The 15678-nt window shown below is 40.1% G+C and overlaps 1 protein-coding gene across 1 annotated transcript in view; it reads right to left on the bottom strand.

The window, feature by feature from the left end:
- Positions 1–15678, bottom strand: part of LOC126268959 (carnitine O-palmitoyltransferase 1, liver isoform-like) — a 180382-nt gene that overhangs the window by 100604 nt on the left and 64100 nt on the right. The gene's annotated exons all lie outside the window — the stretch shown is intronic.

Raw genomic sequence — 15678 nt, 5'->3', positions numbered from 1 at the left:
ACTTCCCCAGCATTCTACCAATAAACTGAAAGCTACCACCTTCTGAGCCTATGTGATCATTCCATTTCATATTCCTACAAAGCATTACACCCAGGTATTGGTACAAGTTGACCGATTCCAGCAGTGACTCATTGGTATGATAGTCATAGGATACTACATTTATTTATTTTTTCATTTTGTGCAGTGCACAGTTTTACATTTTTGAACATTTAAAGCAAGTTGCCAATCTTTGCACCACTTGAAATCTTATCAAGATCTGAGATCTATGATGTAGTTGTAGAACGTCTCCACAAGATTGAAAATACCATACGTAAAAAAATGGAGGGTGAAGTTGCAGGTTATGGTCACATGTGACCTTAGTAAACACAGTGAAAAAAAAACCTGAAATGTCTGCTATATAAAAATGGGGCAAACAAAAGAAATTACCCATGCTGTGTATTTATAGATAGGAAAAGGGGTTCTACATGTCTGTAGATTAACTAGTACTAACTCAGTTAATGGACGTAAAACTTGCTAAGTTAGGTACTTTATCCACATTAGTTGATAGTTCCACAATAAACTGACACATGGCAGATCCATCACTAATTTCTGATTCTTGCTAACAGCAACTTTTCAGGGTGTGTAAATAGTGGTAAGTGGCAAAAACATGGCTGCCGGCAGTAGCAATAAGTGCAGCATTCGTGTTTGGAATATGTTTGTCAGGGACAATTTGTACAATTCAGTGGATTGGGTGGATAACTATGACTCAGATTGATCCAAAATATGTTCCTGAATATAAATTCACTTTAAAAGTTGTTGCTAACCAGGTAAATGTGAACATTTATTTAGGCAAGTGAACAATGTTAACTCGGCCTCTATAGTTGAGTGGTCATCATAGATGCCCACCATACAGAGGAAGCAGGCTCCATTTCTGGTACTACTGAGGACTTTTCCTTGGTAGGAGAACTGTTTCAGGGTGATGCCAACTGGGAGCTACTCGAATGAGAAACAGCGAGTCCAAGGTCTGAGTAGTTGGCAAAATGGCCAGGGGAGTGGTGAGCAGAACATGTTCCCCTCCATACTACTTTCACGTGATGCCACAAGGCAGAGGCTGACATGGCAGCCAGTCAACAACCTTTGGGTATTTATGACCTGATTGAGGGCTCATTAAATAATGTTAAGTTCTGTCCAATACAATAGACGATATGAATTTACAAGAGGAGAGTGGTGGTATAAATGTTTAGGGACATCCTTAACACTGTTTACATGTTGCACTAGGGTTCTTGCTAAAATTAATTTTATATTGTGCAGAATCATAAACGTCTTTTGAGGTTCTTATACTTTATTATTGCAGAAGTCATTAATGCAGATCTTGGTATAAAAAACTGAAACAGTTCACCCAGTAAGTAAAGAATCACGGGTCAATGCTGGCTTATGTTAAGTGCACTCAGTTTGCAAGTAAACAATGTTAAGTCCCCATTGATAAATTATTAAGCATAAAATTTTGGGTGGGATTTATCATTTAAAAAATATCACATTACTGCAGACAAATTTGACAACAATGACTTATCTGAATAAAAATAATGTTGTATGTATTTGAAAACTCTCATTTATTACTTTTCACTGTACAACATTTAAAACAAGTTGCCAGTCATTGCACCACTTTGAAATCTTATCAAGCAAGATCTGGCTGAAATTTGTGCAGCTTCTTTCACACAGTGATTCATCACAGATAACTGCATCATCTGCAAAAAGTCTGAGGTTACTATTACTATTGTCTGCAAGGTCATTTATACACACTGTCTCAACACACTGTCCTGTGGCACAGCTGAAGTTACTTCTACATCTGATGATGAATCTCTATCCAAGATAACATACTGCATCCTCCCTTTCAAAATGTTCTCAATCCAGTCATAGATTTCACTTGTTAGCCCACATGATTGTACTTTTGGCAATAAGGTTATCATGTGTGAGTTGAGTTTCACACGATTGTTTTTTTTTGGAATCCCGGCTGGTTAGCATTGAGGACATCATTCTGTTCCAGATGCCCCATTACGTTTCAGGTCAGAATGTGTTCTAAGATTCTACAAGAAGTCAATGTCAAGGTTATTGGATGGTGTGTGCTTTTTTCCAAGAACTAATCATGGTTTTTTGTTCAAGGGATCTATGACAGATTATGGTTAGAAGAGGGGCTAACTTACATGCAAATTCTGTATAAAATCTGATAGCGATTCCATCAGCCCATGGAACTTTGTTAAATTTTAATGATTTCAGCTGTTTCTCAACACCACTTACACTAATACTTGTTTAATTCATCTTTTCAATGGTAATAGGGTTAAATTGGAACAGTATTCCTGGGTTTTCCTTTGTAAAGGAACATTAGAAAATTGAGTTTAGCATTTCAACTTCTGCTTTGCTACCACCAATTTCAGTTGCTGTCTCATTCACTAGGGACTGGACACTAACTCTGTTGTCACTAACAGCCTTTGCATATGAGCAGAATTTCTTTCGGTTTTATGAAATATAATTTGATAATATTCTGGAACGGTAGCCACTGAAGGCCTCACACATTGCTCTCTTGACAGCCAAACCCTTTTCATTTAGCATCTTTCTATCTGTAGCCATATGCTTTGTTCTACACTTATTATGCAGTAATCTCCATTTCTTTAGAAGTTTCTTTACAGTGACTGTATACCATGAAAGGTCCCTACCATCATGAACTGTTCTACTGTGTTCATATCTATCCAGTGCATGGTTAACTATTCTTTTAAATTTGAGCCATAGTTCCTCTATAAACTCCTGTCCTGTGCTGAAAGTTTCAAGTTCCTCACTGAAATATGATACTTCTGATTTTTACCTAGTTTACTGAACATACATATCTTTCTGCTTGTTTTAGATGTCATTTGTACTTTGGTAATCACTGTTGCTGCAACTGTGTCATGGCCACTGACACCAGTTTTGACATGGACAACTTCAAAGAGGTCAGATCCGTTTGTTGCCAGTAGGTCCAATGTACTCTCATCATCAGCAGGGTTCCCAACTATCTGTTCTAGGTAGTTTTCAGAGAAGGCATTAAATAATATTTCACTGGTTGTCTTATCATGCCCACCACTAACAAAACTGTAATTTTCCCAATAAATTATGGGATGTTGAAAGCCCCACTGTCAATTACAGTATGACTGGGGAATTTATCTACAAGTGAACTGAAGTTTTCTCTAAGCTTTTCTGTTTCATCAGAGACTAGTATGGTGGGTGACAGAAAGATCCAGTTATTACTGTGTGCTCACTCCTGATATTGAGTCTTGCCCAAACAATCTCACATTCAGCCTCAGTTTCTATCTCACTGGATTCAAGCTTCTTGTCTTCTGCAACAAATACACCACCCCCATTTTCCATTTGCCTATCCTTTCAGTATAAGCTCAAATTTTCCACAAAAATCTAACTGCTATCAATTTCAGGTTTCAACCAGTTTTCTGTACCTAGTACTACATAAGCTCTACTGCTTTGCAGAAGTGCTTCCAACTTCAGCAGTTTGTTGCAAATGCTTTGGCAGTTAACCATTAGGATTTTAACACTACACCTACAGGAAGCATTTCTTTCAGTCTTACACTAAAACTTCTGGGTTTCTACAGGTATTTGTTATCTGTATTGAATGGAGAGTCGCCTAATCTAAAAAAAACTTTGGGTGCACCTCACATGTTGTTAGCTACCTGAGGAGCAGCCTTTGCAATGTAGTGCAAACCTGACCCATTCATGGGGACCCTACAGTTCTCAATCCTAAGGTGCAAGTCCAGGAAGTCAAAGCCTAGCTTGTCACAGAACTTATGAGGTCTTTGGTTCAGTCCTTCCACTTGACTCAGAACCAAACAGTTATGATCAGTTCCAGGGACGATGCTGCAAATTGTGAGAGCTACATTGAAACTACATGCATGAGGCTGGTCTTCTCAAACTTCCCTGTATGACTTCGGAGTCCAAATGATAGGCATCGCTTGTTCCAACATGCACCACAGTCTGCAGCTGGTTGCCTAAATGGCTGCTGGAATAGTCTCTTCAACATATTGAATGAGGCCTCCAGGCATACACACTGAGTGCATCTGGTGTCCTTTCCTGTCCCTAGCTGCCATCCCCCTAAGAAGCATCATTATTCACCAAGCATTTGAAACAGTGATGACTAATAGACCTCTACCCTTTTGTGTTTGCCTGCTCTAGACTCTGAACAAAACAGGTTTCCCCAAAATGGGAGAAGTGAATATCACTCGCTCAGTTTTCATTTTGGTGAAAGACATCATCTCAAACTTGTTGGTTAGGGGGATCAGTACAACAACCTGAGTCCTCCCTGCTCTCCGTCCACCCTATACAGAATGCCTATATCTACCAATGAGTATTGACAGATCCTGTACGTTATGCAGAGGAGATGGGATCCTCTGGTACTTGTATCACAGGTACACGACTCTTGGGAGATATCATTTTCAAAATATATTGAAATAAAACCTTATAAATACCTCTATGTAAAGGAAAGAGACTAAAATTGATATCTCCAATATTTTCAGTTTTATGATTTTTTTTTTTTAATTAGGAAGTTCCCCCTTCTCATCTGTCCAATACATATGTTAAACATATAACAGTAAAGGTTCATCATCTCATTATTTTGGAAACAGAGGAGGTAATAAGAAATGCAAACTAGGAGCTACTTACTTATTTAACACAGTAGTTTTCCCTTATACACTCTGTTAATTACACAGTGAGTCATACACATATTTCAGAGAAATATCAAAATTTTAGTTAGAATATTTTGAATTGAAATTTATTGTTTAGTATATAGTCATCAATAACCAAAATGTAAAAATTCATGAAGTTCAGTGAAAATTATTTTATTTAATCGAAAGTATGAAAATTCAGTGTATGAACAATATACATTATATCAAATTTCTACATGGATAAAAGCTAATTATATTAAGATTCACATAACTATTTTGAAACTTCCTTTTTTACAGAGTGAAAAAGTTAAATTTGTTTCCAAAACATATTGTGATTATAGAATTATGTGCAGTAAGAAAGTTCCTGTTATAAGAACAATCCATTATGAATTTGAAAATAATTGATATGACAAATACAATATTTTTATAATACTAAAATAGTAGTTTCCAAAAAGATATACTTTTGTTAAAATTCATGTTCTAATCAGAAAATTGTAATGATCAAAACAGTTTTTTTCCAAGAAGCTTTGTACATCAAAAATAAGGATATAAATAAGAGCAATGTGCTTTAACTGCATTCTTTTATTCCATTTTTATGTTGTGCAACACCTCATGATCAGTTTTGTAATATGTCATGATGAGACTGTGTCATATTTTTTGCTTGGATGAAAATAATGTCAAAAAATGAAAGGCAGCAAAGTGTTTCAATCACTACAACAATAAACCTGCCTTTTGGACACAGAGCTGGAAGTGAGACAGAAAAAATAAGTAAATCTTTATCATTTGTAATTATTTCTTCCAAGTTATAATTACATAGAGCAAGACTGGTATTATATTTAACCAAAAATGCACCTGCATTGATTAATATTTACCTCTATGATTATTGCTACTTGAGAAGAGATATATTACAACTGTGTGACTCAACTTGGGTAAAATATTAGTTTTTGATACAATTACCTTTCAACACCTGAAACATGTAGACAGACAAACTGACCATTTAGAGATTTTGGGTGCCTATAACAACAGTATTTTTTTCTTAAATCTTTAAAATTTGTGGGTTTTATTTCTTTTTACCAGTGACTGTGCTGTAAAATTTACAGACCTGTGGTTATGCTCATCAGTCTTGTTGTATACTGTATGTCCAGAGCACTGGCAGTGCTAATTTCAATCATAAAAGAGTTTCTTTTCACACCTGTGCTGCCCATGAGTACTGTAAATGCTCAGCTATGTTGCACGTGACGGTAACATGACATTACAATGTATGCTGAAGCTTCCGAGCTGATTAAGCTGACTACATTTTACTATGCAAAAGGTGATGTGGTGTTACATTATATACTGAAACTTCTGAGCCGGTTATTGCATTTCACTATAGTGTTTGGTTGTGAATAAGTCTTTATACATATTTTAATAATTGTTCATAAGCTATCAGACAAGATAGTAATGGAATAGTTAGAACATATGCAGGAAGTTACAGAGAAAGAATCTGAAGATTGTGAAACTGAAAGACAAGCTGAAACATGTAGCAATTATTATATTCCATAAGGAGCTGAATCAACAGGAAGTAATTGTGAATTGTTTGGGAGAAGTTGGACCAATGACTGTTACTGCAGTTAGATAAACTCTTGCAGTAAAACCAGTGTACCATTAATGAAGAGATGTCATCTGAAACCAATACAGAGAAAAAAAAAAAAAAAAAAAAAAAAAAAAAACAGGACAAAATGAGAGACTTACAATCAGAACTTTAATGGCCCTGGAAGAAATGTTTTATGTCACAGAGCAGAATAACTACCACTTACAAAGAGAAACATCAAAATTCACAGTGCTGGCTGTAGATGATGCAATAATAAAACATATAAAACTGTGTACAGACAAAAGCTCATGGACAACTGGAAAACAGCTTGCATTTTTTCTATTTCTGACCTAGATGTATTTATTGTTTGAAATTGATAATTTGTGGCAGAAAACTGAGGCCCTTAGTTGTTTTGGAAAACAATCTCAAGAGAGTGTTTTAGGGACGTTATTAACATTTTTAAACTTTGATATCAGCGATAAAAGTTTAAAATATAACAACTGATGAACTGTTCTTTCCCATTACGTACAGGCACAGATTTACACAATAAATGGCTAGTAAAAAAGATAAATTTGGCATCAAATTTTGTGTAACAACAGATGAAGACACCGAGCATCTCTTCAACAGATTTATATACCTGGTAAAGAATGAACAATGACCAGAAAATCAAATTTTTTCCATCATGTTGTCTATGGCAACATACCTTATGGTTAAGTTTCCTAGGACTATATTAGAATAACACTGAAGACATTCAGTTTAAAACTGTTCTCTGCGCTCAAGTTTAAATTTTCTTCTGGTGTCTGATGTACAAAGCGTTTCCTTCTGCCTTTCAGACTGTCAGGGCCAAGAGTGCTACATTCAAGTTAGGTGATATTCCGAAATTTTCTTCTAGAATCTTAATACTGTCACGTCAAACATCTACTGCGGCTCCCCTTGCTTGAAGCACAGTGTTACGTATGTTTATTGCAGTAACAGTAATACTTCGTACTACACTAAGGACATCAAGACAAGGGGACTTATGACCTAAGATGTTGAGTCCCATAGTACTCAGAACCATTTGAACCATTTTTTTGACATCAAGACACATTGATATGATTTCTAACATTTCGGAATGCCTTTAGTTCAGAATGTGCCTCTGCAGTCAAATTAAAGTTAAAAGCAAGTAACGGGTAAGGTGAACTCTAGATTGCAGTTTATTGGTAGAATCCTCAAGCGATGCAGTCCTTCAACAAAGGAAATAGTTTACCATACGTTAGTTCGTCCAGTCTTGGAATATTGTTCGTCTGTATGGGAATTTTACCAATTGGGCCTGATTCAAGAGACTGAGAAGGTCCAAAGAAGAGCGGCAAGATTCTTGACTGGTACATTTAGCCATCGCGAGAGCGTTACAATCTCATAGAAAGTTTGAAGTGGGACACACTTGCAGATAGACGACACGGTAAACACAAGGGGCTGCTCACTAAATTCCGAAATCTGATCTTCACCGAGGACGTAGAGCGTATATTATTACCACCAACTTTCAAATTGCGCAACGATCACCATTCAAAGATAAGACAAATAAGAGCTCGTACTGAGGCGTTCAGACAGTTGTTTCTCCCTCGCGCGATCCACGAGTGGAACGGCGGGAAAGGGGGGCGGGGGGGGGGGGGGGGATATGACTTTGGCGCGAATTGTGCCCTCCGCCACCCACCGCTTGGTGGCTAGCGGGAACATGTTTTAACGGCTAGATTGACATGGAAAGGGAAGCTTTTAGATTTCGATATCATCCCTTCACAAGCTATCGGACACAAGGTGGTCTGGGAGGACCGTGGGCCTATGTAGTGTGCAGATAATACTGTGCCTCGACTTACTAAGCATTTGCAATTCGCGCCAAAGTCATATCCCCCCCCCCCCCGCCCCCCTTTCCCGCCGTTCCACTCGTGGATCGCGCGAGGGAGAAACAACTGTCTGAACGCCTCAGTACGAGCTCTTATTTGTCTTATCTTTGAATGGTGATCGTTGCGCAATTTGAAAGTTGGTGGTAATAATATACGCTCTACGTCCTCGGTGAAGATCAGATTTCGGAATTTAGTGAGCAGCCCCTTGTGTTTACCGTGTCGTCTATCTGCAAGTGTGTCCCACTTCAAACTTTCTATGAGATTGTAACGCTCTCGCGATGGCTAAATGTACCAGTCAAGAATCTTGCCGCTCTTCTTTGGACCTTCTCAGTCTCTTGAATCAGGCCCAATTGGTAAAATTCCCATACAGACGAACAATATTCCAAGACTGGACGAACTAACGTATGGTAAACTATTTCCTTTGTTGAAGGACTGCATCGCTTGAGGATTCTACCAATAAACTGCAATCTATAGTTCACCTTACCCGTTACTTATGTAATCTGATCATTCAGTTTGAGACCATTTAGAATAGTCACACCCAGATACTTGACAGACGTTACCGTTTCCAAAGACTGGGCATTTATTTTGCAATCGTACATGAATGAGTGTCACTTTGTTATACACAGTAGGTTACACTTACTAATATTGAGAGATAACTGCCAGTCATTACATCACGCATTTTTTCTGCAAATCCTCATTGATTTGTTCACAACTTTCGTGCGATACTACTTTTCTGTAGACTACAGCATCATTGGCAAACAGTCTAAGTCTGCTGTCAATACCATCAACCAGATCGTTTATGTAAATCGTAAAAAGCAGAGGACCTATTACGCTGCCCTGGGGCACACCTGAAGTTACACTTGTTTCTGTTGAAGTCACTCCGTTCAGGACAACATACTGCTCCCTGCCTGTTAGAAAACTTTCTATCCAACCGCATATGTCATCGGGTAGACCGTAAGAGCGCACTTTTTATAGCAAGCGACAGTGCGGAACTGAGTCGAACGCCTTTCGAAAGTCGAGAAGTATGGCATGAACCTGGGAGCCGGTATTTAGAGCCTGTTGTATATGATGCACAAAGAAGGGGGGGGGGGGGGGGGGGGGTGATGTGTCTCGCTTGACCGCTGTTTCCCAAAACCGTGCTGCGTGCTGGTTTCTCCAGATGAGCTTCTCAGAGTCTAGAAAGGTCATTATGTCTGCACAAAATATGTTCCATGATTCTACAACAAATCGATGACAGTAAAATTGGCCGGTAATTAAGTGCATCCGATTTTCTACCCTTTTTGTAGATTGCTATGACCTGGGCCTTCTTCCAGTCCCGTGGAACGTTCCGCTGTTCCAATGATCTCTGATAGATGATGGATAAGAATGGTGCTATATTTGAAGCATAGTCAACATAAAGTCTTACGGGGATACCGTCTGGGCTAGGTGCCTTCCTGGTGTCTAAGGATTTTAACTGTTTTACAATCCCACATACACTAAACACTATGTCAGGCGTCCTACCATTTGTTCTATGATTGAAAGGGGGGAGGGTGCTGCAGTCCTCTACCGTAAAGGAGTTTTTGAAAGCTAGGTTTAGAACTTCGGCCTTCTGTTTATCATCATCAGTTACATTACTCGTACTGTCACCAAGAGAAGGTATTGAATTATTTGTAGCGTTTTCTGGAACGATTTCGTCACTGTCACAGCCGCTTGCTCTGATACTACCACTTTCATTTCTGTGCGCTCCTCCCCAACACAAATGCCATCCTCAACTGACGACTGTTTCTGGATCGACGTGGTTCCATCTCTGCGTCCCTTACGCAACAGATGGTTCTAAACAACGTCTCTCATGCATATCAAAATCTGAAAAATTTTGCAAAATGACACTAATTTTTGCACTATAGTGTCATTCATAAGTACATACCTTTACGACAATCTTAAACGGTTATAAGTGGAACTGTCTTAACTAACGACGTACCTTGTTCCTGAGAATCGATCCTGCTCTCTATCAATTACGGAGGCTTCAACGTCATCTCCGTGTCCTTCTGACTACCACAGCATTGCCCGTTTAGCAAGTTGCGTGGCACAAAGGGCAACAATGTGTATCTCTTTTTCGTTGCTTTGTCTTTTTCAGCCTTACGCTTTGGCTTTTGATAATGTGATGTTGTAACATACGTCTCACACTCGGATCATTCGTTTCCATTATAACAAATCATTTAAAACGGTATGGTGCAACGATAAAAAAAAACATAACTTTCTACATAACTACCAAATAGTGGGGACCGTGCAGCAGCCTAGCTTCTGAACACTACTTATGAGCAGCGACAAGTCACAATACAAAAGACAACAAAAACAACAATGTCCACACTCGCACGAATTCAATACTGTAATTTCGGCTTTTCAAAACTTGCTTCCGATCGCTGGGCTGGTAGCACATGTAGCTCGCAGCAGAGGCATGCTGACAATACTCAGCCGGCCGGCCGCCTTCTCAAGTAAACAAAAGCAAAATCGTAATCAGTTTTAAAATAACCGAAACGTGACGATTTTTGTTTACAATGTCGTCCCAATGCTGGAGAGCGCAATCTTTCTAGGGAAGATGGCTACTGCGTTTCAAGCAGAAATATCTGCTATCAGGGTGTGCGTGGAGGAGAATTTGGCGAGGTGCTACAAAGGTCGTAGCATTTTCATTTTTTCAGACAGTCCTGAAAGCACTGACAGCCTCTGCAACAAGATCAAAGATTGTGGCAGAATGCCACAAAGTCCTTGCGGAGCTAGGGTAAATCACTAGGGTAAACCTATTGTGAGTCCCTGGTATCTCAGGGATTAGTGGTAATTAGCAAGCCAATAGGTTGGCCAGGATAGGGGCGATGACACCATTTATTGGACCGGAACCTCTCCTGACAATTGCCACGGCGATGATCAAAATAAAACTACGAGACTGGACAAGGAGACAGCTTGTAGAATATTGGGCTAAGGTCCAGAAGCAACAACTTGGCAAGATATTGATACCGAAGCCATGTTCTAAGAAAAGTCTCTCAGTCCTGGGCTTGAACAGGAGAGAAATGAAACTCATGGTTGGACTATTGACAGGCCATTGGTATTTCAAGAAACACCTACAAACAATGGGGATAATAGAACAAAAACTCAAACGTAGGATGTGTCGTGTGGGCGAGGAAGCCGCACCACATTTGATCTTCGAATGCGAAGCATTGGAGATTAAAAGACACAGAACATTCGGCTCAACCAGAACTGAAGAAATTGTTTATAGCAAACAATTGGTAAAGGATCTCGTTGCATTGTTCAAATGCATTGGTTGGCTTTACTAGAGACGTAAGGAACTATACAGCACAACAAACCCTGTTACGGCGCTGGCAGCGGCGGACTTGATTAATGTTGTTCTTGCTTCCCTGATAACATCAAATCAAGAAGGACGTAAACCGTTTTGACGTAACGAAAAGAAAATATTAAATATAAAAGTTGTTGATGTCAATTAATTAATCTTTTTAAATACAAAAGTTGTAGATTTCAGTTAATTGAACTTTTTAAGTATTTAACGCTTTTATTTTGTGCGCAAAACGATTTTAGGACACTTAATTCACTTACTAGCTAATTTGATTTAACACTTACATTCTTTATCTGTCAAATGAAACTAGTCACACAAATGTTAAAACGAACGCCGCAGCTCATTCGGTACACAAAACCAGAAGTTGAAGAGAGGTGTAAAACTTAAAATTCGTACATTCATTCTCGTACATATTATTTAATGCAGAAGTGTGAGAAGGTTAGAAATAAACTTATTTGATGATTAAATGGCCTAATGGTCTAATGACAATAAAAGTAACCATCAGTAAAAAAAAAATCTTATACTTCCGTTAGAATCTGATATCACTTTCCGGGAAATTAAAATATGTTCAGAAGTATTACAACAAATGTACGTATGCAATAAAAATATTTTTTATTCTCCGGAGTCTGACGTATTGTTCGAGCCTTGCATGCAAAGTAGAAGCATTTGGCATTAATTCAATCATTAAAACAATCCCACAGGTTCAGTGAAGTGCTCAAACCTCTTTTACAGAATCGTAGGTACAGATTTTAAAACTTGCGTTTGACTTATATTTTTTGTCTCGCATTCGGGACGACGACGGTTAAAACCCGCGTCCGGCCATCCAGATTTAGGTTTTCCGCGATTTCCCTTAATCGCACCAGGGAAATTCCGGGAAGGTTTCTTTGAAAGGGCACGGCAGATTTCCTTCCTTTACATAATCCGAGCTTGTGGTTCAAATGGCTCTACGCACTATGGGACTTAACATCTGAGGTCACCAGTCCCCTAGACTTAGAACTACTTACACGTAACTAACCTAAGGACATCGCACACATCCCTGCCCCAGACAGGATTCGAACCTGCGACCTTAGCAGCAGCTCGGTTCCGGACTGAAGCGCCCAGAACCGCTGGGCTACAGCGGCCGGCTCGTGCTTGTGCTCCGTCTCTAATAATCTCGATGTCGGAGGGACGTTAAACCCAATCTTCTTTCCTTTTCCTTTGTTTTCTATTTAGTTAGGCCCAGCGTACTTATGCCACGCTTAACCCCCCCTCCCCTCTATACTTAGGCTCGAACGCGCCGCAACGGCTTTCCAGCACCTCGCAGTTATTTTTTCGTAGATTTAAAATAGTACATTTCTATTTAATCGCAACGTAATTATAATTTGCCACTGCACGCTCACCAGTGAACGTGACAACGCGTGACCAACGAGATGCTCTCTGTCATACAAAGTGACAGGCCCTGTGCCTTGTCGATACTCATAGTGAAGGCAAACCGCATGGCAAACTGCAATCGCTTTAAATCGAAGGGCATATTTGAATCGCTGGGTGCCAACGCAAAGCGACGAATGAATACGTCTTCACCAACCTGTAAAGTTGAGTACTGCGCCATCTGTTGTAACTTTTGTGATAAGTATCTCATTGTATTTCTCTATTGTTTCAGCTCAGTTTTCACTGTTTCAAGTTGACTGTGTTTGATGCACTACACGAAAAGTTCGAAGAGTTTACGGCACAGTTCGCGATACATACTGTATTTATTGTGCGTATCAAAAATATATAGCCTATGTCCGCCCAAATGTTCATTAGGACATCGTGTAGAAATTTAAAGTAAATTGGCCAAGAATTTTTAGAGATTTTTGGTGACAACTTTTCCCTTTTATATACTACATACATATGTATATTTCAAGTCATATTATGAAATCTCTTGTAGACAGTGATCTTCCTCTTGTCTTGCAAAATGTGCAAACTTTCATCAAGATCGGAATAAAACTGAAAATTTGTATAAATTAGGAACAACCAAAAGGACATTACTCTTTATATATAGATTATGTTTTAAAAACCTGAATTTCAGAACAGTATTTCACTAAAAAAATGATTTCTCGCTGCAAGTTTTATCACAAGTTTTCAAAAATCGACACTTGTGGTTCTCATGGCCGGGGAGGAAGCGGGTGAGTTTTATGGTCGAAGAGATGCGTTCCGGTACCTATAATTTTAGAAATTAAACACTGCAACCTCTGCCTATTGCCGGTCCTTTCTGTGGGACATGGAGATATTTGTGCAAGATTATTTTCAGTACGGGAAGAAGTCATTGTTGTAGATGAAGAATGGTGTGAGTACATGATAAGTTTTCCGTGTGTCTGACGCTACTGGAAGTTTTCGAGGACAGGCATGTGCACATGCAACTTTTCGGAATTTGAGAAAAATCATTGGCATGATGGAAGTGGGAGCGTCTTGTAGACACACAGGTAGTTGGCAGTAATGCAGTGGCTGCAGAAACAGTGGTGGTGAAATGGGCTCAGCGCAACAGTGTGGCAGGGTGAGTTGGCACCGATCCTTCCACAAGAAGTACAGGATAAGACGATGCTAGGGCTGTTCAGCTAGCTCTGAGAAATAAACGGATGACACCAGCTGATGGCTGGCCAGAGATTACAGTAAATGACATCTCAGGCCATCGTGAACAGATTACTGGAATGTACACTACTGGCCATTAAATATAAAAGAAGACGTGCTACAGACGCGAAATTTAACCGACAGGAAGAAGATGCTGTGATATGCAAATGATTAGCTTTTCAGGGCATTCACACAAGGTTGGCGCCGATGGCGACACCTACAGCGTGCTGACACGAGGAAAGTTTCCAACCGATTTCTCATACACAAACAGCAGTTGACCGGCGTTGCCTGGCGAAACGTTGTGATGCCTCGTTGTAACGAGGAGAAATACGTACCATCACATTTCCGACTTTGGTAAAGGTCGGATTGCAGCCTATCGCGATTGCGGTTTATCGTATCGCGACATTGCTGCTCGCACTGGTCGCATTGCAATGACTGTTAGCAGAATATGGAATCGGTGGATTCAGGAGGGTAATACGGAACGCCGTGCGTATCACAACGGCCTCGTATCACTAGCAGTCGAGATGACAGGCATCTTATCCGCATGGCTGTAACGGATCGTGCAGCCACGTCTCGATCCCTGAGTCGACAGTGGGGACGTTTGCAAGACAACAACCATCTGCACGTACAGTTCGACGACGTTTGCAGCAGCATGGACTATCAGCTCGGAAACCATGGCTGCGGTTACCCTTGACGCTGCATCACAGACAGGAGCGCCCGCTTTGGTGTAGTCAACGATGAACCTGGGTGCACGAATGGCAAAACGTCATTTTTTCGGATGAATCCAGATTCCGTTTACAGCATCATGATGGTCGCATCGGTGTTTGGCGACATCGCGGTGAACGCACATTGGAAGCGTGTATTCGTCATCGCCATACTGGCGGATCACCTGGCGTAATGGTATGGGGTGCCACTGGTTACACTTCTCGGTCTCCTCTTGTTCGCATTGACGGCACTTTGAACAGTGAACGTTACATTTCAGATGTGTTACGACCCGTGGCCCTACCCTACATTTGATCCCTGCGAAACCCTACATTTCAACAGGATAATGCACAACCGCATGTTGCAGGTCCTGTACGGGCCTTTCTGGATGCAGAAAATGTTCGACTGCTGCCCTGGCCAGCACATTCTCCAAATCTCTCACCAATCGAAAACGTCTGGTTAATGGTGGCCGAGCAACTGGCTCGTCAGAATACGCTCGTCACTACTCTTGATGAACTGTGGTATCGTGTTGAAGCTGCATGGGCAGCTGTACTTGTACACGCCATCCAAGCTCTGTTTGACTCAATGCCCAGGCGTATATAGACCGTTATTATGGCCAGAGGTGGTTGTTCTGGGTACTGATTTCTCAGGATGTATGCACCCAAATTGCGTGAAAGTGTAATCACATGTCATTTCTAGTATAATATATTTGTCCAATGAATACCCGTTTATCATCTGCATTTCTTCTTGGTGTAGCAATTTTAATGGCCAATTGTGTATGTGGTGTCTATTCTTTCGCTCATGACCGAAAGAGCAGACACAATTCTGATTCTGCAGCCACTATGAATGAAGAGATAAAGAAATAAATGACGTTAGCTGCTAGTTGGCGTGGACTTAAATCAATGGCGAAAGTTGAAAATTCGTGCCAGACCAGGATTCGAAGCC

This window comes from Schistocerca gregaria, chromosome 1, assembly GCF_023897955.1.
Source record: "Schistocerca gregaria isolate iqSchGreg1 chromosome 1, iqSchGreg1.2, whole genome shotgun sequence".
In the NCBI taxonomy this organism is placed as follows: domain Eukaryota; kingdom Metazoa; phylum Arthropoda; class Insecta; order Orthoptera; family Acrididae; genus Schistocerca; species Schistocerca gregaria.
This window is presented reverse-complemented; position numbering and strand designations above follow the sequence as displayed.